Consider the following 9,123-nt stretch of genomic DNA (forward strand, 5'->3'; position numbering starts at 1 on the left):
TTATGACTGTGTATATTCTGTCTTGGGATCTTTAGTGTCATTTGCCAGGCACTTTCACCAACCTAAAGGTTCTTAAAAAATATCAAATGCAGCTATTACCAGCAATAGTCTCCATCTAGAATCATGGAAATAAAGTGCTATGCCTCAGTGTCATTAACAGGCAATAAATCTATTTCTACAAATAACACATTGATGGACAAAGCAAGAAATAGTTTATTAGGGGAGAAAGGAACCAAGCATTATATAGGAAAAGCATGTCATCCTCATACAAATAACAAATGGGGAGCATTCAGCCTCATAGTCCCTTGTTTCACCTTGTTGACCCTGTTCATTGCCACAGCCATGCAAGGGACGAAGTTCTTCCCACATTTCACTTAGGCAGGTCTGTAAGAGAGCAGACAGTGCCAGCACTGTGCTTGCCTCAACTTCTGGCCCACCACTGTCTCTTGTCAGGTCTCTACATCTGCTCCAGACCCTCTCACTGCTGCTGGTTTCGGTGCTACCACTGCAGCATCTCTCATTGCACTGCACAATGAAAAATGTACCTATGTCTTTGGTGACCAGGCACCATGTGGTTTCATTTGAGCCTCATTTTCAATTAAAACTAAACACTTCCTGCTCTCATGGCTGTGAACCAAAACTTCAATGCTTAAGTAGAGTGAAACAAATACAGTAAATGTTGCAGACACTCCAGAAAGAGGAAGGGATTGAGGAACTAAAGCTTAGGTCCTCAAAGGTTCTTGAGATATTCATCATCCACTTTAGACACAGAGATTTTTTCCACCCTCAAAAGTGTCATCCAGCTGCTGCTTAAGCCTGAAGGGTTGAGATCTCATCTCTGCAAGTCAGCATGTTGACACTGTGCCTCCTGCACCACTCCATAGAGAGACACTGCTCAAAGCTCTCAACTGAAAGCTCTCAGGCAGCATATTCAAAGGCAGCATATTCAAAGTACATGCTCTGATCTAACTATGGAGGAGGGAGGCTAAAGGCTTCTTAAGATTAAGCAGAGCTTTCTGACTGAGGGCTGCTTTCAAAGGCTTAGGTATGCAAAAGTCCATGAAAATGGACAAGACACATCAGAGACCATTAACTGTGCAAACACTGCTTCCTGAGAAATGGAAGCAGCAGTAATTGGACCTTAGCTAGCTGCTACAATTACTCAACCTAAGACTATCTTGGGAAGTAAAAGAAGCACAATCTGCTAAATCATATCAAGAATTTGTGCTTATGCATTCATATATACATTCACACACCACTGCTGATATTAATGTTTGTATCCTCATTGCAATGCTTTAAACAACGGTATCATACAGAGTAATGTATTTAAAGGACATTGTGGTGCAACGGGTGGAACCTATTTCTGTTGTTTAGAAACCAGTCTTTTATACCCAGTTTGTCATTCACTAACTGGATCCAGTCCCTTCAATCTCTAATACATAAAACAGGAGAATTACAGTTGCCTCCCTGCAGTAAAATAAGGACTGTAGGCAGGTTCCTTGAGCTAATAAATACAGGCAGCAGAAGATTTAGGATTACAGCTTGGTTTATAAATCTGTGCATTTTCCCTAGACTGAAGGCCACTGAATGGAGGAAACTCATCAGCAGGGTTTGACATTTTATCATTTGTGCAAGAATACGACAGTCTTGCAAAAGATATGGCTATGCAGAAGACATAAAATACCTGTGGGACTTAAATGTGGTGTAGATTAGTTGTCCTTTGAGCAGACTGTTGTTTTTCCAATACAAAGTCTCCTGGAAGGAACTACCTCCACAATTCAAACTACTTTCAAAACACTTGTGGAGAAAGAATAGCATCTAAACAGCTGCAACACTGCATGGTGTAGAGTGTACTGCTTGCTGTAGACTGGGTCCAGCTTAGTTAAATTCCTCCTCAAACGCTAAATGTAAAACATGTTCTAAAATGTAAACAAAGAGATCTGAAAACTGGATTGTTGTTGCAGGGCTTGGACTGCTGGCTTGCTCAGGGTTAGTCAGACGTTCCTAACGAGTACCAATTATGATATGTTCAAAATATGTAAAAACACATACAGCTAATAGGTCATCTTGAAAGCAGCTACCATAGCAGACTGAGTGTGGTACATGTGGACCCATTCAGTCATGGCTTCCCACAATGGAGTTTCAAGTGGTACCAAAGAACTGAGCAGAAATGTGCATTGCATGTGCCAAAGACAGCAGCGACATGGAAGGTGGAAGTATATGGGAATAACGAGGCAATCCCTGCCACAAGCACCAACTATCGAGGCACTAGTCTAGATATTTAAACCTGCCTACACTGTGCCTTGCTAGAATATCAGAGATAACTGCACTGGCCTGGCAGATCTGACACAGCACCTACAAAAGATCCCTGCCCTTCTGAGGCACAGCAGCTGTGAGCTAGGCAGCATACTGCTGTGCACCTGAATGGCGCTCACTGTGTGCTTCAAAAGTACCCGAACCTTTCTGGGAAGAGGGAAGGGTGCTGACAAAACTGTCTGCAAGGTCTAGGTCAGCTCAGGCTTCTCAAAGAAGACTTGAAGTAGAAGACTGGATGAAGAACCCATGCACTACCTCAGTCCCTAGTCTGTAACTTCACTGATGAACCCAATCACCACCAGACCGCAACTTCCCTTTCTGTCTTGCCTCTGTGGAGAGTTTTGTGCAATGGACCATGTAAACACAGCCATGAGTGGATGCTCCTGAAGAGCTCCTGAATTTGCTGAACGCTTTGACACTAACAGCCAGTGTAAGAAACACGTCTGTTGCACATTCACTGAAACAGTCAGTCTGCTCCCATCCCTGTTCCTTCCTGATGCTTCCAATTGATACTACGGGAGCCAGGAGTAATGGGGCTGGAGGAAATCTCCCCATAATATTACATTCCTCCAACAACTTCTTTTCAATGGTCCTCCTTTAGCACAGGCAGTTCGCAAATAAAGAAACTTCACAAGCAAATGCTTAATTAATGGTATCAGGCCATTGGCAAGCCAAACAGTGGAAAGACAGAACTGGGGAACAAATGCCCCCTTTTCAAGATTAAGATTACAAGGCAAAAAGAAAGCACAGGGAACAGAAAGCAGAAAATACAGGTTAGATGGTACTTCTTGGAGAAAAGGACTACATCTGTTAAACGCTGCCTTGAGGAGATGATGACAAGAAATGGAAAGACGAAAGGTCTTTCATCTCCTTAACCTGATCTGCCTGAGACAAATTCAGCGCTTTATGGCAGGAATCAGCTCTCATTTCTGTTTGCAGAGCATACTGTATACCACTATTCTGGTTTATGAGATGTCCTCCTAAGTGGAGATGAGCAATGGTAACAGTAATGGGTCAGCTGCCCTACTGCTTGCAAAACCCAGCAGACAGCTCTGAGCAGTGTCGTGGTGCTGGAGGGACTTGCTGGCTGAAGGCAGAAAGCAGGCAGAGCTTCTTATAGCAGGGATGATTTATGGTGAGGCTTTAATGTTAGTCTTTGCTTTGGGTTGCTCCTAAATGTTCTGTTTCTCATAAGATGTATGGAAAGGAACCCAAAGCCCCTGGTTTCCCAGTGTTTTAATTCAAGATATCAACTGTCCAAGTGTAGCAGCAGCAGCACAATGAGTGAACAGAAGCATCAGATGTGAAACTCTTTCAAGTTAAAGCAAGCTTTCTTTAGACGAATAGACCTACATATTGATTATTCATGAGAAACACTTGAAAAAAATCCTGAAATTGACCATCTTAAGTTCTATGAATTCTTGTATATTTGGTTTGCTCAGAGAGGTTGGTGCATCTGTTATCTATCTTTTAAAGCTCACATACTGCTATTTTCAAGCAGTAAGTGTAATTAGCAAACTTTACTATACTGATCCCATATTTTATGAAAGTGTTGTAGAGAACTTATTGTTACTCATTAGAGGTCACTTAATATGTTCCTGACTTACTGAGCTGAAATAACTGTTTTTAGATGCTGAATAGTGGCAAAAGTCTCAAAAATAGTGTATTTGTGTAAACCATTACACAAATCAAGTTTATTAAGGAATTCCTGTAGACAATAGCATGGACACTGAGTTATTTTTTTCTAAATAGATGCCAACAGTTTAGCTGCAATGCACAGAGTATTCAGATAACTTACCTACCATTTTGGTTGCAAGATGTCTGTGAACAGATTGATTTTTATCACTTATTTCAGGACCATGATTGCACCGTTCTGGTTGACTCGCATCTATGTATTAAATTTTGGAGAGGACTGAATTCCATTTCATGACTGTCCACAGGCTGCATCATAAATTCAAGACTACACACTCCCCTCTCTCCACTGATCTCCCACAGATGCCAAAAGGAAGCTTGTACAGAGATCAAAGGAAGAATTTGGGCTCTGTGTAGTAAAATAAAACTTTCAGTTGTTATTTTTTACATCACTTTCAGAACTGCTTACTGGAAAATGTTCCCTTTGCTAGGATTACTGCCACCCTTCCTCCTTTTTCCTTCCCCATCCTTTCTTTTCTCTGTCTTCTTTTTCTTCTCTTTGTATGTCATCACAGATTCCCACTCCCTGTGCAATGTGTTGGAATGGTCACTGTTAGCATGCAAAGTGCCACCATTAACCATGAGTATTTGCACTCTGATGAGTCCCGAGGAGCAATGGTTCAAATCTACCTCAAGACTCTAGGACACAGCACAACGGCCCTCACTTTCTGCACAAGAGGTTATTGCATATGTATATCCGCAACGTCACCGCCATGTTTAACTCCACACTACCCCCATATACACACATTTTTCAAGAGGCAAAAATCAGAACCCAGGCACTTACTAACTGCCATACCCATATCAGACACTCACCCAGGTGTTCTGTAGTCTCTGTCCCAGTGGCAGGCACTGTAGGCAGAGACAGGTTAATATACCAGCCCCAAGTGCCCCAAACTATTAATAAAAAGAAGTTATCCAGTTCAGTACCATGAAGTTTCCCCTCCAACTCCAAAATGGATTTTGATCAGTAAAGCTAGTTTCAGGCACAGGGGATCTAGTTATAAGGTCCACCTGAAGACTGCAGAACAAAGAAGCGGTTGCCTGACCCTATTTCCAACAACAGGAAAAGGACTAGAAACTTCCGAACCCCTGCGCTTTGCCTGTTCCCATATAGTAACCATACCTTACAGCAATACAGAGCTTTTTGCATGTAAATTCCAGTGTGCTTCAGAAACCCCTGTTTCTAAACAAGACGTTTCTAACAAGACCCTGTGAGGCACGGTTCTTATCCCCACTTTTGAAACCAGAAAACTGAAAGGAAATGGTTTGCCCGAGGTCAGTGTCCAAGCCCAGAACAGGTTCTGGAATCGTCTTTACAATTAAGTCACTAGATAGTGTTGCCTTCACTACCATTTCACATATGCATGAAGAGATTACAATCTCTCATATTTTGTGAGCTGAGTAGTTCATCTATCCTAACTTTCTCAGATGAACAAAAAATGTGCTTATACTGAATTAGCCCTGATATACCAGAAGAGAAGATTTAGGTACTAAAGCTGCCACTCTGTGTCAATGCCCTCCTCAATCTACTTGAGTGTCAATAATGTTCTTACAATCGTTGGCACAAATTAGTGCAGGTAAAGCATTCCTCACTCTTGCAGTTAATAAGTGACTGAGAAAGCCTATCAACTTATGCAGAAGAGGTTGTTTGCAACCAACAGTAGATGCAACAGTTTGCAACCAACATGCAGATGGAATGGGAGCAGACTGAAAAGCTCCCACTGTCTCACTTGGCATTTTTGCTTACATTTCAGAAGAGAATTCTAACAAGCTTATCAAATATCAAGAAAGTACTGAGGTTTGGGAATGATGCAAAGGGTGTCAGACTGACAGACCTGAGATCTGAATTCTTTCATTGAACCATAAAGTTTAGCACAGGAGGCAACTGTACAACCTTCTCTGTCAATATTGCTCTATTCCTACTTTGAGAATGATGTCAAAATTTTGCCAGCATGCCACCCACTCCATCACTAGCCTCTTTGAGGTAGGACAGTTTGGTCTCAAATATTGTGGTAAGATTTGACACAGACTTGGGATAACCCTAATAATTTTATAGATGACCCCAAACATCAGCCATGTCATGCCCTAGAATAAAAGAAATGACTTTGGGATGTTCTTTTTGCCTAATCATCACCAACCTGCCATAGTCAATCTGCTTTAAAACTATCTACTTTTCAACAACTTCAATTATATTAATTAAATGTAAGCTAGTTAGTGAAACAGTGTTTCATCTGAACAGCCATCAGACCCCTTCACCACCGCTCAGTAAACCTCAGCAAAAATGCTTCTAATAATTATCTATGTTTTTCCATTCTCACAACTAGAAGAGATGTATGGATCTAGACTTCACAATACTGGGATCAGTGACCAAACCCCAGTGAATGCACAGAGAACAGAACTGGATCCTGTCCCTGGGGCTGGAACTTGCATTTCTCATTGAAAGGAGAGCTTAGTCCTCCAGCGTGGTGAGGCGAGAAGGGTAGGACAGTAAGTGAAAAGAGTCCACAGTTGCCGAGCCCCAGCCTAAATCAAGAACAGGAGTTAAGGGCTCTAATTTCTGCAATTAGCATAAGCACTTTCAGGGACACCACACTGCCTCGGAAATAGCCTTAGCAACGCCTCACTATACTCCCCTGACCTCGCCCCTCCCAGCACATCCTCTTTGCATTTACACGAGGTGGTGAAACTCGAGTAGGAGGCAAAAAAAGTCCTGACTGTGATAGAGACACTACTCGAAAGGGGAAATCAGGAAAAGCCTGCAAAGCCACTCTCCCCCACGCACATGACCGAACAGGAGCACCGCACTGGGAATGGCTGGGAGATGTAGGGCTACTGGCCCATTACCTTCCCCTACTCCTTTGAAGCCAGCCCAGGGTGTCCAACAGGGTTAATTCTAGTCTGCACCAGGTTTGTATAGAAAGGCACATAGAGATGGATTTGGGGGGCAGAGCCTGACAGCGAGTAGGAGGGCTGTGCACAATGGACCATCCGTTTCAAGTACGAAAAACATCAGTAAAAAGGGAAACACTTCAAACAAACATATGAAAGGAATTCTAAGGATCATATCCCGTATCCATAGAAGTAAAAATGAAGATTTTAAGGACAGATTCATTAGTTTTTAGAATCTCTCTTCAGACATATGGTGAAATTTGTTTTTAGTAGTGCTAGGAGCTCACAAAACTCCTAACTGTGTTATAAATCGGTTTGCACGATACTGCTATTAGCCATTTTCTAGCAGGACTATTTGAGGTGATTTTTTTTTCCCAGTGCGTGTGATTTCAGTAAAACAACCTGTTACTCTTTAAAGTTTCGTTATGAATTACTGTTCTTCCCCTCAATATTATTTCTAGATAACTTCAGCCAGAGAAAACATCTCAGACCTCTACGGAAATTTCTCCTTTTGCCTGATCCTACAAGTATCAGAAGCCACCCTGCCCAAGATTTGGGGAGGGGAGACGGAGGGGTCCCTCCGTGGAATTACGTCTGCATCCGGCATGGCCGGCCAGGCTCAGCCTGAAATGCCCCTGGCTTCCCGTCGCTCTCAGCTTGCCCCCTACCCCGCCTCGCCGGGGGCTCTGCTCCTCCGGGTTTCTGCACCCTCAACGCCAGACCCCGGCGCTGCACTGCGGGCTCTCTCCCCTCCCGCCTCGCCGCCCGTGCAAACCCCGCAGGCAGCGCCCCGTCCTTTCCCCGTGCGCCCCCAGAGCGGGCGGGCTGGCCCCGGCGGGAGCACTGCCCGCCCCGGCGGGAGCACTGCCCGCCCCGGCCCCGCTCCCGGGCGCGCACCCACCTGCCCCGCGGGCCCGCGCCCCGCTCACCTCGTCCCGCCGCCGGGGCTGCTCCTGCCGCCACCAGCTCCTGCCCTTACTCCGGCACTGGGCAGGGCGGCGGCAGCATCGCCCGCCGGCCCCCCAGCTGCCGCAGCGGCACTTGCAGCCTCACGGGAACCGGCGGCGAGGGGAGGAGGGGGTGGGGGAGAGAGAAACCCCTGGCCAGGGCCCCGTCCCAACCCTCCCCGCCGCCTCCGGCCCCCGGCCCGCTCCCATGGGCCACACAAGGCGGGGCGGGCGGCGGCGGCGACCGCGAGGACCCGCCCGGGCGCGCCCCGCTCCGCACCGCTCGGCTCCGCGCCGCCCTGCGCTGCGTCCACAGGTAGCGGTCCGCGCCCCCGCTGCTCCCGGGCACGGCGTCCCCGGCCAGGGCATCGCGCATAGCGCCCAGGAAGTGCTGGCAAGTACGATACCTCTTCACGAACCTTTCTGCAGCTGGGCTACGCTGCGCGGACCGACGTGCGAGTTCCCCTGCATGGCACGGCGGTACGGCCACGGGGCGAGGGCTGCTGCCTGCCTCTTGGCGTTCCCCGTGCAGCAGCACTCGACAGGTTGGCACCCGAATTCTTAACTCTGCAGCAGGACACTACTGTGGGAGAAAAAAACCCCAACACTGCCCACTCAGTTTGTCTTTTCAAGACTGGGGTCGTCTTGCAGTTCACATCAAAAAAGTCTGGCCTTCTGCTTTCTGGTGTTCCCTGGTACCTGAAGCCCATGCAGTAAAGATACCAGAGACCTGTATTTCTTGAAGCTGAAAATTCTTGGCTCACTCTGTATGGTTAAACTGTCATGTAGTTGTGTGGATACGTATAGTTCCAGATTCGCTATACTGACCAGTTTATTTGGATCTTAAGACTTGAAATGCAGGGAGCAAAATGTTTTCATCATTATTTGCTAGTACTTACATTGTTACACTGCTTTTCACGTCCAAAGATCTGTCAATGTTGGTTGAGAACACCACTGTCTTTTGGGATCTTTATACAGTTTATATCTGAAATCTCTTGATCTCATAACATGATTATTTTTTAGGAAAAGTAGCACATAGCCCTATACTCAGGTTCTGGTGCCGTTCTCCAGCCCAACAATAGTGATCTGGATCTTTCCTGAGAGTTCAATTTTCATTTTCTCAAATAATAACAACAAAAATGTTGTTAGAGTTGCAATGTACTGGTGAGAGTGACCTTTACTTCTGAAGGAGATCCATGAGACCTAATGACTAGTCCATGTATTATTGCAGAATTACCAATAGACTTAAAGTCACCTACATCCTCAAATAGCATTTAAT

At 45.4% G+C, this 9,123-nt stretch overlaps 1 protein-coding gene across 4 annotated transcripts in view; it reads right to left on the reverse strand.

Moving 5' to 3' along the window:
- CASR (calcium sensing receptor) overlaps window positions 1-8,171 on the reverse strand; it is an 84,206-nt gene extending 76,035 nt beyond the window's left edge. For 3 of the 4 annotated variants that reach the window (XR_008575459.1, XM_054813261.1, XM_054813264.1), the window contains exon 1: window positions 7,827-7,951. The gene's annotated coding sequence lies outside the window, so the exon portion shown is untranslated. Of the gene's footprint in view, window positions 1-7,826; window positions 7,952-8,124 lie in introns of those variants that run through there. The other variant, XM_054813262.1, reaches the window with a different exon arrangement.
- Between the last annotated feature and the right edge of the window lie 952 nt (window positions 8,172-9,123).

This window comes from Grus americana, chromosome 1 (genome assembly GCF_028858705.1).
Source record: "Grus americana isolate bGruAme1 chromosome 1, bGruAme1.mat, whole genome shotgun sequence".
Classification (NCBI taxonomy): domain Eukaryota; kingdom Metazoa; phylum Chordata; class Aves; order Gruiformes; family Gruidae; genus Grus; species Grus americana.